This window comes from Phyllostomus hastatus, unplaced genomic scaffold (assembly GCF_019186645.2).
Source record: "Phyllostomus hastatus isolate PE091 unplaced genomic scaffold, TTU_PhHast_1.1 phas_scaffold_78, whole genome shotgun sequence".
In the NCBI taxonomy this organism is placed as follows: Eukaryota; Metazoa; Chordata; class Mammalia; order Chiroptera; family Phyllostomidae; genus Phyllostomus; species Phyllostomus hastatus.
The window spans coordinates 67,131,345-67,155,066 of NW_025334041.1; the positions used below are offsets into that span (position 1 = coordinate 67,131,345).

At 47.7% G+C, this 23,722-nt stretch overlaps 1 protein-coding gene across 5 annotated transcripts in view; it reads right to left on the bottom strand.

Annotated features, from left to right (window-relative positions):
* Window positions 1-21,656, bottom strand: part of CRACDL (CRACD like) — a 123,411-nt gene extending 101,755 nt beyond the window's left edge. For 3 of the 5 annotated variants that reach the window (XM_045828587.1, XM_045828583.1, XM_045828586.1), the window contains exon 1: window positions 21,529-21,655. The gene's annotated coding sequence lies outside the window, so the exon portion shown is untranslated. Of the gene's footprint in view, window positions 1-4,773; window positions 4,908-20,404; window positions 20,449-21,528 lie in introns of those variants that run through there. The other 2 variants (XM_045828584.1, XM_045828585.1) reach the window with 2 other exon arrangements.
* Between the last annotated feature and the right edge of the window lie 2,066 nt (window positions 21,657-23,722).

Below are 23,722 nucleotides of genomic sequence, written 5' to 3' on the forward strand. Positions count from 1 at the left end.
TGGTCCCCAGGTTTAGGGCTCATGGAGGGGCGGGGAGTGTCAAAGGGCCAACAACTTGGCTGAGAAAAGATGACAATAAAAGGAACAGTTAGCAGGGCTCTGGCAGCTTTTGAAAAGGGGTAATTTAATCCTGAAGGAGGAAACTGCTGCATTTTGTGCAGATTTCAACCCTCCAGCTGAATAAAACATCAAGCAGCTAGATACCAGCTTCCTCACTGTGTCCCTTCTCCCCTACATCACACTTGGGGGAATTCTGACCCCCTTCCAGGACATACCACATGCATTTTGAGAACAGTAGACAGCAGTATGTTCCTTGAAAATAGATTCTGACAAGTTCCTTCTTTCCCAAACCACTGTTCTGAGGACCCCCCCACCACCCTCCCAAACCAGAGGCAGCTCTGGCTCATGATGCTAACCATTTCCCCCTAAACAAGGCGCATGTCAGTCACACACACTCTCCAGCTGCTGCCTCATCTCTGAATCTATTTGTGCTCCAAACTCTAAGATTCTCTCATTACGCCCAGTGTTCTGGGTGGGACCTGGGGGGTTGTCCTGATGGGATGATGCCAGCTACCTGCATAAAGTGCTGAATTGAGAAGTGGGACACCCACCATGCTCATGATTTTGCTCCAAATACAGGAACCTCCCTTCTGCTCTCTGTACCTCTGGCCTCGAGTACCCTGTCCTTCAAAGGGTCATATTAATTCTTGCCCTGCCCACCTCACAGTTTATGTGGGGCCCGAACAAGACTGGGATGGCATGCATGCCTTGAAAAGAACAGATGGGCGTACCAATGGGAAAGACTCTCCAGACTACGGGCCTCTTTGAACAAACACCTCCAGGTCCTGGCCCCAGGAGCCAACAGAGGGGCATGGAAAGGCTGTGAGCCTGTAAGCACTTTCCTCCTCTGGAGGAAAGGTCCTGGTCCTCTGTGTGCAGAGCACTAGGTCAGGCACTAAAGGGACAACGTGGATAGAAGTTCTTGAACTCTCACAGATGAACATTTCCCCTCTTCATGTGCTAGGTCCAGGTGTGGTCCAACATAGCTTTCCTGAGATCACCCTGGGGCAGACATGGATGCGGAGATCCAGGTCTAAACAGAGCGGCAGTGCCAGGGCAAGAGGCACCTGCTGGGACGGGAGCTTCCAGCTACACTTGGAGCCAGCCCTCCATGGCTTCCTGAACCCAAGCACTAGTGACCAAGGCCAGACCAGCATCTAAGACCAAAATTGCCTGCTGAGCCTCAAAGCTGGGCCACCTGGAAACCTTCAGATGTTGTTTTCTTCCTCAGTGTTCTCTACACAGGATTAAACCCATAGAAACCCCAAGCACGCCTACCCTCTGCTCGCATGTGTTGCACATGGCAACGGGAAAACCACAGAGGGAACGTGCTCATACCGCATACCAAAACCTTTAAAAATGTTTTCTCTAGGACAATGCTGACACACATATGATTGAATATTTCACAGTCCCACCTGGCTGACTCAGAGTGGCAACAGGAGTGCAGGCCTTCCCCACCCTGGGAGACACAAAGCCTGTCCTGCGCTCTGCCCTGGTGAGCAGCAGGAGTGGTGAACATTGCTGTCCTATTTTCTCTGGCGTTGGATGACCCCTGGCTTTCTGGGCAGCATACCTGTACCAGAGGGAGAGAGGGGCAGAAAATGGGACAGAGGACAACAAAGCCTTTTTTAATCCTCACCTAAGGGTATGTTTTTATTGCTTTTAGAGAGGATGGAGGAGAGAGAGAGAGAGAGAGAAAGAGAGAGAGAGAGAGAGAGAGAGAGAGAGAAACATTGATGGGTTGCCTCCTGTGTGTGCCCCAACCAAGGGTTCAAACCCACGAGGTAGGTATTTGCTGTGACCAGGAATTGAACCTGTGATCTTTTGGTGTATGGGACGACACTCTAACCAACTGAGTGACCCATCCAGGGCAGAGGACAAAGCATTTACAATTTATTAAAATACCCAGGCTAACCACTCTCTCCCTTTGAACAAAAGGCAGTTTGTAAAGAGTGAAAGCATGCAGACAGAAGGAGGGGGCTGTGCTGTCCAGTGGCAGGTCAGCTCAGGTTCAGTGTGGCTCTGCCTGCCTGAGTGTGCTATGACAGGTGACAGCAATGCGCTGCAGAATGTGAGCAGAGAGCACGATGATGTCCACACCTGCCTGCCACTTGCTCCTTGGGGGTGACACAGCCATACCTATCTGTCCCCCACATTTCTCTCAGGCATGTTGGGGTGACACCCGCTCCAGTTGCACAAGCCTGCTCCTTCAACCCACTGTTGATGTGCAATAGGGTGTGTGTGAGGCACAAAGCAGCCACCCCCTCCTCAAAGTCCTGAGGCCACTGCAGCTCAGGGCTGCCTGCCTTTGTCTCTCCCTCTCCCCCCTCCCCACCCCCATCTGGCACAGCCACCCCCTCCACTGCAGGAAACACAGCTGAACTAATTCTGGGCTCCCTGCCACCCGCACAAGCCCACGCCGCACATGTTCTGACTCATTTCTGAGGCACCCAGAAGCAGGGCCCAGGAGAAAGCTGCAAGGCACCCACCAGGCACTTTCAACTAGGCACTCAGTCCAGGGCCAGAGGTCCTCAGGCCTCAGTGGAACCTGGAAGCAGACCTGAGGCCTCTCACCACCTCAGCCAAATCATACTGGTAAGAGATGAGCCCAGATTTTAAACTCCATGAATTTCTTGAGACATCCAGCCATATACTCATAGTACACAATCAGGGAGTTAAAATCTGGAGTTAAAAATCACCTAAATCTGTATCACTCTTTACCATCAAGGCCCATTTTGGCAGGTGGGAAGTTCTCACCCTATTGCCAAAGTTCTCAACCATAAAAAGCATTAAATCAGAAAAGAAAGGAGAATATTTACATCTAAAACTCAATTTAAAAACCATTTACTGAACATCTAGTATGTATTATTATTCTTCTGCATCCTCAAGAAATCTCAGTCTGGGGGTAGGCAGACACTTGTGACATTTACATGTTGTGGAGGTGCACACAGAGTGCTGGAGAGGAAGCGACAGGGAACAGTGTGTCTGCCCAGGGGGTAAGGGAGGGGTAAGAGCGACCTGCAGGCAGTCTGCTAGGGGACCAAATGGGCAGTGTGGACACAGGTCTGAGGTCTGAGGCCTGCGGCGTTTGGGATGTTTGCAGAACAGGGAGTACCAAGGCTGGAGCCTGTGGGCAGTGAGGGGAGGGGCAAGTGCGAGAAGTGGTTAGACACAGAGACACAGGTCAGACTTGGAAGACCTGACACCGAGCCCCTTAGTAATCAAGGACCACACCTCCCATCGCAGGGCAGGACGGGGCACCCAGGGAGTCCCGGAGAGACCTAACCAACGTAAGCTGTTGGGCAAGTTACTCCCACACTCCAAGCCTCACAATAATAAGAACAATCAATCAGAACAAAACCTACCTTTCAGGCCATTCTGAAGGTTATATAAGCTAAACTGTATGAGAGCCTGTAACCGTGATCCTGTAGTGACCCAGGAGGATGGATGTCATGGGGCTAGGGGTGGAGGGGTTACCCAGTTTAGAGCCAGCTCCACTGTTTAGAAGTAGTGCCACCTGGGGAAGTTAGTTAACCCTTGGAACCCCTGATGCCTCCTCAAGAAGATCGGGAAGAATATGTGCCCTGTTCACAGACTTGGAAATCAACTCTCTATTGCAGGCTTTTATTATCATCTTGTCATTCCCTGTGACACACTGACCAGTGTGGGGCTGGCCAGCTGGCCCATGTGCTCACTCCAGGTCAGGAGTCAGCAACAAAGTAAGGAAACCCACCAGGGAGGAGGGACTGAGCCAAAGTGCCCAGGTAACTGTGTTCCCAGAATTTGTCTACGGGCCCTTCCACTTCACCAGTCTCCCCCCCCCCACCTCCTGCTGTGCCACCCAGCCAGCTCAACAGCAGAGTGGAAATTGACTCCAGGCAGCCTCTGAACCACCCCCAGGCACGCAGCATCATAGAGCTGGGATTTCAGGGGAAGGCTCCCCTCTCTGTATGGGCATCACATCCACATGCTTGTGGATGCCACTAGTATAGACACACACAAAAGGCACACTGGGGCACCTTCGGACACAAGGAAGGATCCCTGAGCAACCCAACAGAGTCCCACCCACTCCATGCTAAGAACAGCCACTACCCCTCAGGGTTCAATTCCCAGGCTCCTCCCCCATCTCCAGACCTTACCCTTGGGCTCCCTGAATCTTCAGCCAGACCAGGCTCCTGCATGCAGGGCAAGCAGAGGCACCTTTACATGGAGTGGGGCAGACATTGCTGGGCTGAGTCCACTGGGCTTCCACATGAGCCTCTGCTCCAGCTACCGCGCTGGATATAGGTGCCGGGCCTGTCGCCAATGCCCACTATGGCTCTCAGATCATACAGGCTAGATGTGGTCTAGAAGGACCAAGTGTATTTTCCATTCTCTTTGAAGGAGACTTTTTAAAAATTGGAGTCCCTGCTGGGGAGGAAGGAGCCCTGCCCATCCCCTCACCTGTCCCTTTAGGGAGAGGTAATTCCCAAGTTCACAAAGGTGCTTCCCTGTACAGTTACCGCAGAGAAGACCAGGATAGCCCTGGGGCAGATGCCTTTTGGTCAGTGCCCCTCCCTGGTAGGACTTGCACAGCCAGCCTCCCTTCCTCTTGAGTCCAATTTTTGAGTCTCATCTCTGGAATCTAAGATCCCTGAGAGAGAAGAAAGGACAGGATGAATCTCAGCCCTGAGGCTGCTCCCAGTGCAGAACCCCAGCCCCTTGGTGGGTTACCTGGCAATGGCAGGGGCTCAGTGGTCCAAAGGTGTAGTCCAGAACAGGGCAGCCAGGTGCCTGGGCACCACATCCCTGGTCAACCAGGGTCTCTGCAGAGTAGGTGGGTTTGGTGAAATAGTTGGCCTAGGAAGCTCAAGATAAAAAAAAAATAATGGCAGGAGGTCAGCAGGATGGGAGTGTCTATTTCTTGGCCTGGCCTCGGGACTCATTGACCCCAACTTGGATAAGAAATGACATAAAAGGACATCACGTGACAGAACTCAAGAGACGTAAGCCCAGGGACAAAGTGGTACAAAGTACAGGAGAGGGGCAGCCCTTACCATTCCTTTTCTTCTAAGGGTAGCCAAGTCCTTCCTTTGGGCCCAGGAGAGCCCAGGAGGAGGCCATGGCAGTTTATCATGATGGACTCACTCCTGAACTCACTGGAGGCACCTCCTGGGACCCCCAGAGAGAAGTGAGGCAATAAATGGGACGGAGGCATGCCAAAGCCTGTTGCCATGCCCAAAGGGCCAGGGGTGTCTGAGACGCCTGTCCTGAGACCTGGGGGAGCATGGAGTCCTGGAGGACTGCCCCAGTGTGTGCCAGTCCAGAAGGCAGGGAAGAAAGGCCTGTGAAAATACCCGAGAGCAGAGGGAGGAAGGCCATCAGTTGCCCCTAGGTGAAGGGCCAGAGCTGAGGGATGGCAGCGTGAGGGCTGCACTGCGCAGGTGAAGAGGAGGACTGCTGTGCACAGAGGGGCCAGTGGGAGGGAGAAGCACTGTCAGCAAGCTTGAGCCTGGGTGGGCAGGCCAGCCATCCATGGGCAGCAGCACTGCCAGGGCTCAGGTAATGCATGAAGGTCACATACTGCTTGCCAACTGGTGACAAGAGGTCAAGTTCCTTTGACAAAGCTTTCAGACTGAGGTGAAACACAGGGCACTTCTTCACAATGTCTGCTAACCAGCACTCAGTCTCCTGTAGCCAAAATTAAAGCTCTGATCATTCAGGCTTTGAATGCTCAGGCATTCAAAGGTGTGCCCAAACCTTCAGTTTGGCAAATGATAGCATGTGGTCTCCACACTGGCCAGATTGCTGCCCTCAAAGTCACTGGCGGGCCTGGAAAACAGTCCCAAACTCTCAAAGAGGGATGGAGAGCAGGACCCAAACTCCCACCTCAGGGTACACTTAGAAAAACTCGGATTTTCCTCATTAGTTCATTAGATTGTGGGGAGGGGAGGGGAGGGGAGGGGAGAACCATGCCATATCCACACAAGGGATACTACTCAGTAATAAAAAGGAATAAATCATTGATATGCACAACTACATGGACAAATCACAGGGAAAATAATTACAGGCTGAAAGAAGCCAGACTGAGAGTTTACATTGTATGATTCCATCTACAGAGCATCCTAGGGAACATAAACTGAATAACAGTGACAGAGATCAGGCCAGGGGTTGCCTTGCAGGGGACAAGGAAAGGGAGCGATGGAGGGAATAGATCACAAAGGACAGAAGGTATTTCTGGAGGTAATGATGTGTTCATTATCTTGATTGTGCTATTGCTTTTACAGGAGTATACATATACCAAAACTTATCAAAGTATTCACTTAAATGTATGCAGATTAAATATAAATTGTACCTCAATAAAGCTCTTTTTAAAAAAGTAGTCCACAGAAATTAAAAGAAAATACAGAAAAATATTATATCTCCCATAATTCCAACAGAGCTAACAAGAAACAACATTTTTGTTTCCTTCTAGTCTTTTCCCTATATGCACACATAAAAACACATACACTTGTTTTTATGTACAATGAAACTCCTCTTTTTAAAAGTTTTATGTTACATGAATTTTCCTTTTCTTTTAAAAAAGCTGTATGTCCTGAGTTTTTGTTCGGTTTTGAACTCCAATCCTTCATGCGCATGGAGAACAGAGGGTGGGGACAGCAGCTCCGGGGGAAGGCGTGAGTGGCTGGGAGAGGGGAGGCCGCCTGGATCCTGATGGACCCCGGAACACGCAGCAGAGGGTCTGTCTATTACCCTGAGGGAAAGCCTGTCCAGTGTCATCACCCCTCTCTGGCTCAGTTCACCCAAACCTTCTCCTTCTCTAAATCAAGCCTAAATGACAGTGCCTGGCACCCATCACCTGATGAATAAAAATTCACGGGAAAAATGAAGACAACCTGTTCTCCCAAGACGTCTCCAATCTTCACTTCGGCCCCTTGCTCTTTCTCTCTTCCCACTCTGCCTCCAGCTCCGACCACCACCCTTCCTGCTTCTTCATTTAGCCTTGATCACGATGTTCCCTGTGACTAAGCATCCTTCACAAATAATCCCAAGGGCTACACAGAGCTCTGGCGTTAAGAATGACTCATTCCCTGTCACTGTATGTTTAAATTGCTTCCAAATCTTCACCTTTATAAATAACATTGTGATGAACATCCTCGCACAGAAATCTTTGGACCACAGAGTTAATTGTTTCCACGGAAAAGTTCCTGGAAGTGGAATCACCATGATAAAAAGATAAATTTTTTTAAAGAGTTTTGGGACATAGTGCCAAACTGCTTGGCAGAAAGCTTGTATCTTCCAGTCCTGAAGGCATAAGAGCATCCTTGCCACAGACTCCACTTGCACTGGGTACGATCATTCACAAAAACAATTCACCCAAACATTTGATAGCAAATAACAGTATCTTCTTTGAATGTGCATCTATTTGAATACTGTAAGATGAATTTTCTCACACTCACTGCCATTTATTTCTCCTTATGACCTTATGAACTAATTCATATCCTTCACTCATTCTGCTATTGGGAAGTTCATTTATAACACAGGTTCTTCAAATGATTATTAAAGTTGTTTAGGCGAGAGGGGATTTGTCATAAATGTTGCAGGCATTTTTTCTCAGTTGATCAACTATCTTTTAATTGGGCTTGGAGTTTTTCTTTTAGCATACTAAGGATTTTATTCCCCCTGATGAACTAACAATAACATTTTTGGCCTTGTCCTTTCTTCTTCTGATGTTGCGTTTCTCACCCATAATTTTTAAAATACTTACTAAAATGAATTTAATGATTTCAATTTTACATTTAAAATTTTAATGCACATGGAATATATTTTGGGGTTTGATATGGTTAAGAAATGTGATGGTTTCCCAAGTGGCTAAATATTAATAAAATCTATTAACTTCTGCTTTCCAGACTTTCTAGTCTGTTTCATGGATAGGCTTTCTATTCCCATGCCAATGCCCAAATATTTATATTATTATACATTTATAATTATGTTTTAGTATCTGGCAGGTTACCCACCCAGATTCTGGCTGGGAATGGCATTATATCTAAAAATTAATTTGGGAACTTAAATATTTAAAATATGGATCCCTGCCTTCCAGGAGCATGCAAAATATCTCTATTTATACATACATATATTCATACATACATACATTCATAAAGTCACAGCACAACTTGATGGTGTCCTTCACAAAGGTTCCACACATTTCCTACAAGCACCCTTCCTAGGTGTTCTAGCTTTGCTTCTATCATGAACGGAACAGCCTCCCCGTCACACTTCCTGAATTTATCATGGGAACAGAGGCTGCACTCTGCATACTTCTGCACATAGGCACTGTCTTTGCAACCCCCCCAGCCAAGCATAGCTGGTTCTAAAGCCTTTATGAACGGTCACCCTGTGGGCACCCAGGACCATGACCACAACCCTGAGAGATGCCAGCACTTTCCTCCAGGATGCAGGACTTCCCCAGGTTAGCTGCAGCCTATTACTCTTAAAATCCTCTGCCCTCAAAAGCCCTCCACACAGTCCACACCCTGTCCCATCAGACACAACCCATCCCACGCATGCCAGACCCCACGTCCAATAGAGATGCAACTCCCTGGCTTCCTGCAGGAATGACATGCATTCCTCTAGATCCATTCAAATGCTACCTCCATAACCCAAATTCATTCATGGCTACTGAGCTTGCATTTTTGTGGAGTGACCCATATCTTAGCCTACTTTATGATAAGAGTTAGCCACGTGTCTGTTCCCTGTTAGGTGACTCTGTGAAGGCCCAGCCCACATCTAAGCCACCCTATCTCAAATTACAGTGCTGGGCAAGGGGCTGCAACAAATGCATTTTGACAACCTGAATGAAGGGAACTAGAAACACGCACCATGGTGTGGCAAAGCCACTTGTCCCTGCTCACCACCGGCCCCTGCCCCCTCCACCCCCCCCCCCCCCCCCCCAAGCCATGAGGAAGAAGTACTCCAGGAAAACAGCAAGGCCCACAGATCTGAGGACAAAGGAATGACGGTGCCTCTTCAGAGCAGATAGGGTGCAAGCCAGCCCAACCCTGCACTCTTGGAATGTCCCCAGACAAGGTCTTGGGATCTTCCCTCCCACAGGAACGTGGAAACCCCAGACTTAGAAATCAAAACTGCCCATGGCCCAGACAAGGTCAGGTGAAGGTCAGGGCTGTCAGCCACACAGCAGATTCACCTGGAAAGCCTGTTAAATGTAAATTACAGTCCCACCCAAACCTCCTGAGTGAGCCTGGGAGGTGAGGCCAGGACAGCCATACAGGTACTGACACTGACACAGACCAAGGAAGGGCCCAGGTAAGTGCACCTCTATCATCTAGGCTTTCCCTGAATGAGGCAATGTCAACAAGCAAAGGAGAAGGAAATCAACATTAGACAATGCTAAAGGCCAGGTGCTAGGCTAGGAAGGCACTTGACACGTACAATCTAATCCCCTCAGCAAAAGTGTATGAATTACTGCCCCAACTTAGAAAAGCAGAAACATAACTACAAGTCTAATACTCATCCCCAGGTGACCAGGCTGGGACTAGTATTAAAATACACACACACACACACACACACACACACACACCACAAACCAACAACCCCCCCACCCCCACATACACATATTTGAGAAATCCAATCTTTGCTATTTTATCTAAAACTCTGAAGGTCCTAAAATTTCCAAGCTTCTGTCTCTTGTGATGCCTAAGCCCAAGGCACCCAGGATCTGGTCCCGAGCCTGCAGAAACCGCTGCTTGCCTTCATAGAATGGGTGCTGTTCAAGCTGGAGTCTTTCCAGGATCCCTGCTTATCCTTCAGCCCCATTCTGCACCTGTGCATGACTGAGCCAAGCCAGTGAGTGGTGCCCTGCTACTCTGGGCCATCCCGCCTATGTGACTCTGCTGAGGCAGTACTGCAGGTCAAGAGAGCCCTCTGCCACATGCCTAGCCAGGGCCATAGTATGACTTTCTTGGCTCTAGGCACTTTTGCCTTCATGGGCCCCTTCCTCTATTTAAAAAAAAAATTTTAAGTATATTTTACAATTACATCAGTATAAAGATTAAATATATTATTATATATTAAAACATTTCCTTTGACCTAAAGTTCATGTCCTACTTCTCATTTTAAAATAAATTAAAACATTTCTGTGGATCCCTGAAACTACTATGGACCCTCAACACTGTGCCTCCCATGCCAGTGGCCCTGTGGCTCTGCCCTGCCATGTGTGAGCTCCTTGGGGTTCCTTGGACACTCCTCATGAAAGACCCACCTCAAGCATGGCCAGTATCACTATGACCCAGATTCCTCCCACCCCTGCCCCATGGAATCTGCTGCCTTTACCATTCACACTCACTGGACTTGTGCATATGTATGTATATATATATATATGGCTACTGTTTAGACTGTGAGTTCCACAGGGACCTGGATAAATGTGTACTAAGGAAAACTGAATGGAATGAAGTTAATTTTTACCAATGAAACTATTAGATGAATTGGTAGGTCTGTTTGAGGGGCTTTCATCTGATTTTCTTGTGGCCATATATAAGGTATGTCTAAAAAACGTCCAGCCATTGTTAATATAATGAGAATGGTTTTGTGGGACATCGAAGTAACCTGACAGCCAAGGTGAGTGGACTGGAATGCACATGTGTGAACAATGACGACTTCACTGTCCTAGTCAGCGGGGGTTGCAGACACCATTGAGTGAGCATGTATACTGTGTGGCCATCACATTCAAAATGACTAAGTGCATAAAGCAATGAATCTGCATCAAATTTTGTTATTAAGCTTGAACGCTCCTCCACAGAAACTATTTGGATTATTCAGAAGGCTAAAGCTATGGGCAACTGGTGATTGGCAGCTTCATCACAACAATGCGCTTGCTCATGCATTACATCTTGTGCAGAGTTTTTTGGCGAAACGTCAAATCACACAGGTGACTCAGCCCACCTCAGCCTATATTTGGCACCCTGTGACTTTTGGCTTTTCCCAAAACTAAAATCACCTTTACAAGGGGAGAAATTTCGGACCATCAATGAGATTCAGGAAAATATGACAGGGCAGCTGAGGTGTTGGGAGAACTGTGTGAGGTCCCAACTTCTAAGGGGTCTGAGGCATCACTGTCCAGTGTACAATGTTTCTTGTATCTTCTTCAGTAAATGTCTCTATTTTTCGTATTACATGGCTGGATACCTTCTGGATAGACCTCGTATTTCATATTCAAATCAATTCAACACCCAGTTATCTCTCACAGGTGAATAGAAAGCCAAGGTGCCCATCAAGACTGGGCTACTTAGGGAAGGACATGCCTGCAAGAGTCTCAGAGCCTTCTGGAAGGGTTCTGGTAGAAGAGTGGTCTGATGTACCTCACAGTTCCTAAGTGGCTAAAATGACCTGTGTATTTCTAATGCTATAGCTGTACTAGGCTGGGACACGTCACACACTTTGGAAGTAGTGCAGTGGCCGATGCTTGGGACTGCTTTTAATGCCTGAATGCTATGAAAAAAATGCAGAATTAAGGAAAACTAAGCAGCAGTTAATCATTGGAATGTTAGTGTTACTTACCCTGCTACATCTTTTAAATTTGTCTTTATGTTTGGTTACCCCTTTTAGACTATATTCTTTTTTAACCTCACCTGAAGATACATTTGTTGATTTTCAAGAGAGAGAAAGGAAAAGAGAGAGAAACACCAGTGTAAGAGAGAAGCATTGACCAGTTGCCTCCTGTACGTGCTCTGACTGGGAATGGAACCCACAACCTTTTGATGTATGGGATGGCATTCTAACCAACTGAGCAGTCTGTCTAGGGTTAGACCATATTCTCTTAATTCGTATTTTTTTAAATGAAAGTATTTTGTCCTAAAAAAAAAATCTGGGAGTAGAAAACGACACTTGGTCTCATCACTGGATGAAGAATCACTGGATGAAGCCTGACACTGCAGATGTACTATAATCCCAGGCACCCCCAGTGGAATCTGCTTAAATTGCAGGCAAAGTCTCCCGGAAGAAACAGCAAACTGCAAAAGAGCATACCCACTTTTTTGAAAGGCTACAAATATTAAATCTTCAAGCGTAGATCCTTAGTTCTTTGCATGTGAATCTCTGATTTACAATCATTATCTGAAAATGGAATCACTATGATGTCACAGACATATACAGATAATTTTTCAGTATGTGTAGATATGATTAATAAAATACAATGTCACCTAGATGTGCTTCAAAATTCATAGTGTCTTTTTTTTTATATATTTTTTCTTCCTGGACAGATCATGAAAATATAATTGCTCTCATGTGAAAGGTTTCCCAAACTGTTCAACGTTACAAAGGGACTCTCGTACTTAGAAAGACCAGGGACGCATTAGGGGAGGGCTGACAGCAGTGAAGAAACCAAACACTGTGTCAGGCCATCCTCAAGAATGCTCCCTAAGGTGAATTCGGATAGGAATTCTAGTTGGCCTGACAGAAAGGAGCTTCCACTGTAACTCTGCACTAAAGACTGTAAGTTCGTCCATCAGAAGAGCAAAGAACTATATTGTCGTGGTGATATTACAACCTAAGTGTTTATTTGGGAATTGAGGAAAAACAAGAACAGATGATGTTTGGGAAACATTTTCTCCTTCAACTAATCATTCTGGCACATAGTGAACAGTTCACTTAGGATCATACTCAGGATACAGACACACTTGTGCCATCCGACCATGGGCTCCGGTCGCTAAAGACACTGTTTTTCCTGGACTCTTTCCTTAGCAATGTATTCGTTAAAGGACTGAAAACACAGCAATCCACTCAGAGGGGGTGCTTGGAACTACAGAAACACCTGAATGCACAGTAATTACACACAAAGCCTGTTTTAAGAGGCAAGGAGCAATGCTGTTCATAAACTGACTGCTGAATAATTGTAACTCATGAGAAAAAAAAGGCCATTAGCTTAGCAGTCTGTTAACTCTTGCTTCCTATTGAGGCCTGGTAACCGGGGGCTATTTAACATTCACATGACACAGCCAAGATGAGGCAAAGAGAACCAAGGGTTCTCTATTATGGAGAGAAAGCAGCAGATGGTCACAACCCTGCCTTCTCATTTAGCTAGGCCGCTGTGTACAAAACAAGTCTGTAGAAATTATCTGTATGGGGCTTCACCATGTCTTTCTGCTTATTTGGAGCCTAGGCTGGTGAAGCCTCCAATATGGCTTCTAAAGGAAGGGACTGGGACTCCATCACAGAGCTCTGAAGAGGACCAATGACTGATTCAGTAACACAGGGACCAGGGCCACCATACTCAAGGGTAAATTCTGTGACTCTCACCTCTGCCTGCATCACATACAACATAAAAAGTACAAAATTAAAAAACAAAGAAAAGTTGAGATTCTCCTCACCCCTCCTCTTTGTTCACCACCTCCAACAGTGAACACCCCTCCTGCCAGGCTCCCACATGGTGGACTTTCCTGTGCATCTCTGCTAAAGGGCACCAGGCATCAGGTTTTCTGGTGGGTGGTCACAACTCCACATATGGACACTGACCAGCGAGTGGAATGTGTCCTCAGTGAATGGGACCTTCTGCTACCCCACCCAGAGCAGCTGCCAGTCAGCTGAGGTGGTCATTGCTGCAGGTCTGGCCAAGAGCCAAACTTCTAGCAATTCTGCCAGCACTGAATTGCATGCATTAAACCCTCTTCTGCTAAACGAACTCTTGTGCATCCTGGATAGCACAGATGCTAAAGGTGCTGTCGACCAAGATGCAGAAATCTCATGCAAAGACTCCTGGTGTGAAATTGTTTTGGGAAGGACATGTCTAAGGAGGAAGCTTGTATATACACAGGAAATCTACTGAGGTGATGTGCAAAAGAGCACGGACAAGGATGTTCACTGTCATGCTGTTACTAAAGACAAAGGTTGAAATGACCTATCTAAATGTCCATCCAAAGAGGGCTTGGGTGAGTAAGCTAAGGCATATGCATACGATGGTGCTCCTCACAACCACAAGAACTAGTGCTACGGAAGACTATCTAATAATGTGGAAATGAGACTCAACACATATTACTAATTTTGAGTGGCAGCCCACAAAACAATCTAGACATGACCTCTTTTTAAATATATACTTTTGTACATACGTGCATATATAAATATTCAGTACAGCACAGGCAAATATTGGAAGGATATGGCCCCAAATGTTGCCAAGATCCTGCTCATGTTCTGCCCATGGGAGTCCTGGAAGTAGAGACTATCTGTTACAGTGAACCTGGCCCTGAGCCACACGAGGGACCAAAGAGCAGACTGACTGGAATGAGCCAAATGACAAGTCTGGTCCAAGCCCCAGACGGCAGGCAGGCCCGCTCTGCGCCAAGTTCCCTATCTTTCTGGCCTTCCCTGCTTGCTGGCCCGGCCACGTCCTGTCCCCAGTGGTTCCTCCACCACCTAGAGACCCACCTGGGCTATCCTAGGATCCATGAAGTACATCCAGTAATTCCAGTTCTAAATGTGGTGCCAGATGAGCCCTGCCTTCTCAGTTCCAAGGCCCACATTTGTTCACAAAGGCCATGCAGGCAAGATGACACTGGCCAAGCCTTGGAAAATGGATGACTCAGACCTTCGAAGTGCTTGTGTTTATATGTCAAGAGCCCATTTCACCCACAGAGTATACTGAAAATGCTAATCTATAATGATTTAAGTATTTGACTTCCAATGGAACATGCAGCTGACATGCAGCAACCGTCCAAAAATATGTGACCAATTCTATTCCTATGGAAATGATTCCAATTCACAGACAGTGAATCACCAGGTGGAGTGGTGTGACCATGTGGTTCAGATGTCAAGTGGGTGGGTCTGACCCCCCAACAAACCCCGCCTCTGCCTCCTCACTTCCATGAGCACAGTCAGCATTGCAGTGTCTAAGTCACAAAGCCTCCTTGCAGAAAGGACCCACAGAAAGTTCTTGGTACCACTCCTTGGGAGGAGGAGGGTGAGAGAAAACATGAATCATTAAGGTATTACATCAACATGGCCCCCAAGGACTAGGATTTAGGTGTAAACCCAGGTTAGAGGAGCAGGTGCAGAGAGGAAATGGGGCTTCAGAATGGCTCACTGCATGTCCCACATTGGCTGCAGAGCAGTGAACTCAAGAGATTCAGGTCTGTGGAAAACATTATGCTAAGCAAAATAAGCCAGAGAAAGACAAATACTGTGCAATCTCACTTGTATGTAGAATCTAATGAACAAGCTGAACTGACAAACAAAACAGAAACAGGAGCTTAGATACACAGAACAGACTAACAGTTGTCAGAGGGGAGGGGCCACAGGGGGCTGGGTAAAAAAGGGTGAAGGGGTTAATAAAATAAAATAAACATATTATTTATATATATAATAATACAATAATATAATATATTATTCTATTATATATAATATTATAATATAATATTATAATATAATATTTATATATTATAATATATATATATCACATAGATACAGATGCCAGAATGGTGACAGCCAGAGGGAAAGGCAGTGGAGGAGGTGGAAGAGGTCAAGGGGCAGGTAAATGGTGACAGAAAGAGACTTTACTTGGGTAATGGGTGCACAATACAATGTGCAGATGATGATATGCTAACTGGTGATATTTAGCATCTAATGGTGCTAAATATCCCTGATACGGTCATGGTATACAAGAGGAACCTAATTTAGGTCTTAATTCACTTGAAACCTATATGGTTTTGTTAACCAATATCACCCCAATAAACTCAATAAATAAAGGACCCAAGTCTGAGTCTCTGCCCTGCAACAAAGTGCAGCCTCCACACCCACTGTACCTGTTCCTGTACATGTCAGGTGCAGACACTGTGCCTGGCCACAGAGATGCAACCAGACCAAGACAGCTGAAAGTTGAGGATGCCTTGCACAAGGCTCAAAGCAGCATATATAATGTGGCTAAGGACCATTCTCCCAAGGTCACTCCTTTCCTGAGGAGCTGAGAGCAGAAACCAGCCCTGAACACACCCTTCAGTGTCCATCTGCAAACCTAGAGTGGGAGTGAACAAGCTACATAAGCCTGTTCAAACCTACCCCTGGTCTCAGAGGTCCCCAAGCACCACAGGCTCACCCACTTCAATGGGACAATGGCTTCACAAAAGTATACCCAATCTAAAAACTGATTTTAAGAGACCAATTTAGTGTTCTGTAATGTCCTTTTGTTGTATTGTTTGAAAATGTTCAATTCTGAAGAAAAGACAGCAAAGGGAATGAATGACTTGTAAGATATATTAAGTATATATAAATACTCAGGAGGTAAAGCATGTGTGTATTAGACATAGATAGAAAGCCGTGGAAGGACCAAGAGACACCTACTGTTCATGAGGCTACATACAGCCAGGTAGCTGGGCAGTAAATGTTCATGATATGCTAACTGGTATCTAACGGTGCTAAATATTCCTGAGGAACATTTGGTCTGTAAGAGGAACCTAAGTTAGGTCTTAATTCAGTTACCCACTGGTGACACCCATTCTGGTCCTCTAATTCATGGCTGCTCACCAAGTCTCTGGCAAGCCACAGATGTGGCAGCGCAGAACTGTCCCCTTGCCAGTAGGACCACGTGTGTATCACTAGCCCGGCACCTTCCATCCATGGCCCCACTGCTCGTACTTTAACTCTGGCCCCTGTGATCACATATTTGTGGGAAAAACTGAAGCTGCAGAGCAAGATGGAACACATAAACACTGTGGACCCTGGGCCTAGGGCTGAAGGTCTTCCACCAATTTGCACCCTCTCCTGCTTCTGTTACCTTTCCCATTTCCTTTCCCTTCCTTCTCAGTGTGTGTTTTAAATTGCACCAAGGTCATCATCACTCACCTGACATCTCCCAATAGCTCTTGTTGGGAGCACCCTGTACAGCAGATTTGCTCATTTTTCCTTACATGCCGTCAGATCCCTGTGCAGAAGGACCCTTGACTGCTTTAGGTGCTTTGCTAGGGGATCACCATTGGGAATTATAATAAGTACTCTCTCATGTAAGGAAGACAATGGAAGAGTAATAGCTATGAATAATTTATGAAGCATTTTCTCGGCTGATATAGTATCTCAAGTGGGGTATATGAGAGAGAGAGAGTGTATGTGTGTGTGTGAATCACCAGCTCACCAGCCCCACAGTATGGTGTGTCTGAGGTCACAGGTCCTGTAAGTGGCATAGCTGACCCTGGAGTGCTGACTATCCACTGGCACCCCCTGGCTGGACCACCTGCTTTAAGCAAGTAAAACACTGTCACATCCCACACTGACGGCAGCCATTCTGATAGTGCTTTGTTGGGAAGCATGTGCTCCACAGCTAATGATTCTGCTGCCTCCCACAGATATGAGAATCAGGGTCAGGAACCAACAGAGCTTGGTGTATGGACCTCAGATGGGAGGCAAGTCTTCTGGACGTTCTCAATCTTCAGACATTAAAAACTAGTCCCACACACCAGGGCCAGGAGGAGGCTTGAGCAAACAAATAACTTTCTATTCCTCACTTTTCAAAGGATCTTTTGTAACTTCTCTTCAAAGATGCCTTAATAATAAGAAAAATATTGGAGAGCCCTTCCTACCAGGAGTCTGCACAGGAGCAGTGCAAGTGCCTACCTATATGGAGTTAGGAGCCAACTCTGGAGAAAGGCTGTCCCCAGTTGCCAGCCACAGCTGTCTCATTGTGTCCTGTCAATTTGCTGAGCACTCACATGGCATCTTCCAGTTCGTGATGCACTGAGTCAGGATTAAGGGTTAAACCACATTAAAGCAATACAAAGAATTCTAAGGTAATTCCTCAGAATGACAAATGTGTCTGAAGGACCAATTACCTGACCTAAAAGTTTGAAACGATTTCACAGATGCAGATATCTTTAAAAAAACAGGATTAAATTAAAATTCCTCTGATTTCTATTTGGTTGGAAAAAAACACAGCAATTTAGAATGTTGTCCTACCTACAGGTGACACTAACTGTACCAGGGTTTACAGGTACCTAGACACTCAAAGGGATCAGCAGGGCACCAGCCACAGCTGGGTCCCAAAAGGCTACCCTAGGCAGGTCCTTCTGTCTCCAGTGGTTCAAGAGCTTCTTCTCATGGGAAGTTCTCTTTCATCTCATGTTCATGTGGCCAAGACTTAATGTTACTTAAAGTCCCACCTCCTCCAAGAAGTCTTCCCTGACCACTTTGCCTTCCATGCACTGAGTGTGTACAAAACCCAGGGATTTGGTGTTCAGCCTTGGGTCTCAAGAGAGACTAATCCTATTCAAGTAATTCCTAAACACCCTGAAGAAGCAGTTATGTCTGGGACTTTTCTATATTTCCTCAATTGCTTTTAAGAAATGCCAAGTACACAGTAGACCATTCTGACGATGAAGAAAGCATGACAGATTGGAAGACATTAATCCACATGAAACTGACTTACTGGGCTGGGCTCAGTACTGTACAAGCAGAAAGCGTTTCTCTTCTCCCCCCCCCATCAACCCATCACAGCAGCTCTTTCTCCTGCTTCCTCCCAGTCCCTGACTGGTTTCTCCGGCAGTTCCCCCCACCCAAACTTTCCCAGTCTTTTTCAGGTGATAAGAAGTCCACTGCACATAAACCAGATTGGAACCCAGAAACACAGAGAAGGGGGAGAGGAAGGGAGTTTCCTATCTCTTTCTCCAGCTTGCTCCTCCCAGCACCAGGGTGCATGACTGGACTTGACTGTCCACCGGCCCCCCTTGGCTGGACCACCTGCTTTAAGAAAGTAAAACACCCCTGACACTTTCACATCCCACATTGGTGGCAGCCATTCTAATAGTGGTTTCTTGGGAAGCATGTGTACCATATTCTGCTGCCTGCTGGTTTCTCCAGGGATGGGGAGTTAACCAAAAAAGAGGTTTAAATGCCCTTTACATATGACAAGTAAAGCTTGGAAGCTTTTACCCGGGCTTTACTCTAAGCCACAACATACAGAGGAGAGAAGATACAACCTAAGAAATATTTCTGCACCCCCCTCCCTGGTAGACAAAAAGCTCTTCCAGTACAGGGTGGGATGGGGGATAACCTGGCAAGCTCCCTCCCCCTTTGCACCTGGCCTGGAGGGGAAGAGATGGTGAGGGAAGAAAGACCCCTGCGAGGCAAAGACCCAAAGACCCCGTCGAGGCAGAGGAGGATGTGGAAAGCACGGGGACTGTTCATCCTGCTTCCTGCTGGGAACACTGGAGGTCACTCAGTACAGCATAAATGGCATCATAACAATGCCCTGACAACCTGGACAGGTGGTCCTGTGCCCCGTAGGGCAAGACCAAGAGGTAGGAGGCAGGTCCCCTGCTGCAGCTCACCCCAGTGACACCAGGCTAGACAATACTCAGTGGAAACAGGAGGAGGCTCAGTGCTGGTGGTGGGGAACTCATTAGAAGATCAGATGACCAACAAGAGGACACTCTCCTCCATGCCCTGATGTGACCACAACCTGCTCTGGGTACCCAGAGACCACCTGCAGCAAGAATGGGCCCCACGGTGACCTGGAGAAACTGAGAGGCTGACTCTCAAGGGACCAAGCAGCTTTAAACTAGATAGCAACTGAGATAACATCATTTGAATTAGGTTCAAGAAAATCACAATCATGAGCTAAGACCAAATATAACAAAAGGAACCAAAGTCACTGGTTTGGGTAGCAAAATTAAATTCTCTTAAAACAATGGCTGCACACCACTGCATGTAGCTAGTCAGGTCTACCCCTTCCACAATAAGCCTGGACAGGGAACATATCTACTCTGACTCAGACACCTCTGTGGGAACCCATGCAAGATTTATAAGGGTCCATGTGTGACAAGGCACAAGGCTAACCTCCAAAGGAAAAGCAGGTGGACACAAGCTTACCAAAACAAATCCAGGTCCACCACGGCATTGTGGAAAACTGACCAGCTAGGAAGACCAGGCATTTCCACACAGTCTCCCACTTATTCCTGGAAGCATCCTGTGAGCTGGCTATCATTACTCCCATTCTGCCAAGTAGCCAACTGAGACTCAGCAAGATTCAGAGACAAGTGCAAAATGACCAAGCTCAGTAGTGATACTACTAGGATAGACACTCTTTAGCATGTCCAATATGCCTGGTCCTGCACAGCAACCAGATGCGTAACATCCATGGAGGGTCCACTGGCTTTATTTTCTACATGAAAAAGCATGCTTAGAGAGGTTAAGAAACTTGATCCTCTGGCAAGTCTAGAGCTGGGGGAGGCAAGTAAGACACTCACCTCAGGCAGAAAATTTAAGGGGTACCAAAAAACTCCATGAGATCAATGTTTTCAAACACCACAATTAAGACAAAATCTACATCGTAGATAATGTTACAATTTTAAGTGAAGACAAGATCAGCATTACTTACTATCTCAAGCTCCAGCATAGAGAAGCCCAGCAGTGGGGCACAGCCAGGAGGCCAGCCCAGCTGACCCTTTTTGCACTAGTCCCCAGAGGCAGGTCCCCTAGATGTCCCTGAACTGCATCATCTCTAGGTATGTTTCTCCTCCCAATTTTATGACCTTGAAGGGCTCTTAAGAGTAACTATGACGGCCTGTCTTCTCTGGTGTGAGTGGTGTGGCTGAGTTCCAAGAAGAATATGGGGTCTGAACAGATTCTGTTCCTTAGTCATGGGTGACTTATGTAAATGAGGGAAACTTGTGCTTGGATAAGAGAGGATATTTTAAGACATCAGCTTGAGAAGGTGTGGGGTGGGCTCAAAAAAGATCACACAGCTGCTTGTCTCCCACTTGAAGGATTCCCTGGCTCACAATTAAGTGTTCAGCAGCGACACGACGCCAGCTGTCCGCCTGCACCCACACAAGTCCAAGTCCACGCTAGCATCCGTTTCTCCTTGCATTTCAAAAGCCCAACGTCAGCTCATTTGAGTAACTACTTAGTTACTTTTGTTAACCTCCTATTAAAGCCATGCCTGACAGGAAGCGTCTGTTCAACAAATATTTGTGGATTAAAAATTTAAACATTTCTAAGATCAAACCCAGAATCCCTTACAGCTGGCTTGTACTCAAAGCCTAAAGCTTGTTTAACAGATAACCTATTACCTGAGCATAAGGAAGACAGTGAATGAATTTGTCCACATTTTCTCCTGCAGTGGCCTTTCGGGGCAGGAGGCACAAATCTTTCCTATACTAACAAACTCCACCCTGCAAGACTGGTTCCCCTCACCTTTAAATTTTCTTAACCCATTACCTGCCGGGTTTTGCCTCCCAAGTCAAAGTTAAGTCCAGCAAACTGAGCAGAAGGAAACTTTCGAGGCACACCCGCTCACCTTGCCCCAGGCCCTGAACTGCCCCAACGGCCCACCCACGGCGGTCCTCGGGGCAGCTGGCGGCAAGGCCCTGCGCTCGGCTTTCCCGCACGCGTCCCGACGTCGGGGCCGGACTCACGCCGGAGCCTGCTCCAGCCGAACCGCGCTACGCCGATTCTCAGCCCGCTCGCGCCGCGGCCAACCCAAGAACCGGCGCTCAGTACCTGCACAGGTGGCGGCGGTGCTGCGCCAGCTCCGGTGCTACCGGCGGCCCCGCGGGACCCTGCGACCCCGACGCCACGCAGCAGGTGTCCGCCGGCCTCGCGACGGCCGGAGTCCGGGATCCGCGCCGGCACGATCCTCGCGCTGCAGCGCGCGCGCTCCCAGTCGGCGCCGCTCACTCCGCCGCGCCGCGCTCCGCGGGGGCGGACGCCAGTTCCGCTGGCTCGGCCGCCGCACGCCGCCCCCGCCAGCCTCTCTCCGGAGCGTCGGAATAGTCGGCCAAGGGCCCCTGCGGGGAGCGCGCGGGAGGGCCTGGGCGCTGGGGGTGGCCCCCTCGCCCCACGCCGGGAAAACCTTCCCCACCTGCCCGCGCGGCGGCGCTGTCGGGGCCCCGGGACCCACCGCCAGACCTCAGCGGGCCGCCGGAGACCCTGATGGTCTGAAGGGCGGGGCCGAGTCCCGGCGCGCCCCAACTGCAGTCGCCCCCTTCCAGGTCACCTGGGCCTTCGCGGGTCACAGGGGCCTGGGGCTCCGAATCCGCCTCGCGAAGCTCTCCGCCCGCGGGCTGGGCCAAAAGGAGTGGGCTCCCGGGTGGGAAGTGCGTATTTGAATAAAAGTAAAAGTTATTTTTTTTATAACCGTGTGAGTCTCCGGCGTCTCCAGGTTAATTAGGAAGCTGCCGCCCTGTCTTGAAGTGATTCACTGTTGGTGACACCGCAAGTGTGGGAAGGAAGGCTGCTGAGGACTTCGCAGCCGCACCCGCTCCCCCTTTTCCTTTTACAGACAGGCGGGTCCGCGTCGGGAGACAGTCTTTGGAAATGGGCTGACCCCGGGTGGGAGGGGGAGCGGATGCCCAGCTTAACCCACTGGAAACCCAGGCTGACACCTGGGTCACCCCAACCCCGCTACGGGCCGAGAGCAGGCAAAGAGGAATGAACTGTGTTCCCGCAGGAACTGTGGCCGAAACAGCTTACACACGACAAACCTTCATGCCCAGCTGGACGAGATAATGCTGAGGTCAGAAGTCTTAACTGTCAGCGCTGTTCTGTGGGGGACCCTCACCCCGGCATCTGCGCCACGTCCTGCGGTGATGGGCCTGGTCAGGTTGCCGTGAGGATACAGAGGACCAGAGAAGACTACGTCCGTTTGCACAACTATCCGCAGCAAAGCCAAGGGATGTGAAAGGGGCTCTTTTCACCTCTGGCTGTAAACTAAAATAAAAATAAAAATCGGGACCAAAATCCCAAATGGAAAGAAGAATGGGAGGCAGGGCAAGGAGGCAAAAGGCAGATATCATTTAATAAGCATATATAGAAAAGTTCCTTCTACATTTTTTTATATCCCTTTGGCACAAGCTATTCACATAAAAGCCCCCCTTGACAGTTAAGTGCTTTAAACTTCTCTGTGTGAAAAGAACAAAAGTGTATTGTGAATAATTTCACAGCCCTCCATGTTAATAATCTGTATTCACAATGCACAGGGGACTCAGGAAAGAATCAGTAACTTGTTAGTGTTTGTTTTTTACCAAAGAATTCTCACACTAAACCCAACAACTTCACCAAATCCAGACACCCCTCTCCTTTCCCACCCTCATACTCTGCTCCTTGCTTTTCAAAATCACATTTATTTCTATTGTTGTAACAACTAAATATTATTGACTCTATAAATCACTTTTCTACCTAAGAATTTCATGTGTTCCCAGAGTATCTTAAGTCCCTGGCTTTGTTTGTGTGTGCTGTGGGTGGCTTTTGAAGTTCCTAGAGGCTCTGAGAGGACAAAACCCTCTGTGATTAGCTAAGGCTCAGAAAGAACATGGTGTCAACATCCAAAATAGCAAGTGGTGAACTTTGTGAATAGGTTAGGAAAGTGGGAAATTGTTTGGAACCTGGGAGAGCAAGCATTTTCATTCTTTAAAAATGTTGAAAGGAAGAATATCCTTCCCCCATTCTCCTCACTTCCACCTTCCTCCTGAGGACTCTGGTGCCCAGGGCCCGGGCATGTGGCCTCCAAGGGACCCCTTTCCCTCCTCAATGCCTCTTGGACAAATCTCAAAGTCAGGTTGAGAAGAAGCTAAAATGTGCACGTAAGGCTTTGCCAAAGGGTCAAGGAAAACATTTAGTCCCCAGCTGACGGCTGAGCTAAGACCTGCCATTCCCCCACTTTGCAAATGAGGGACTGCTCCATGTTGTGGAGAAG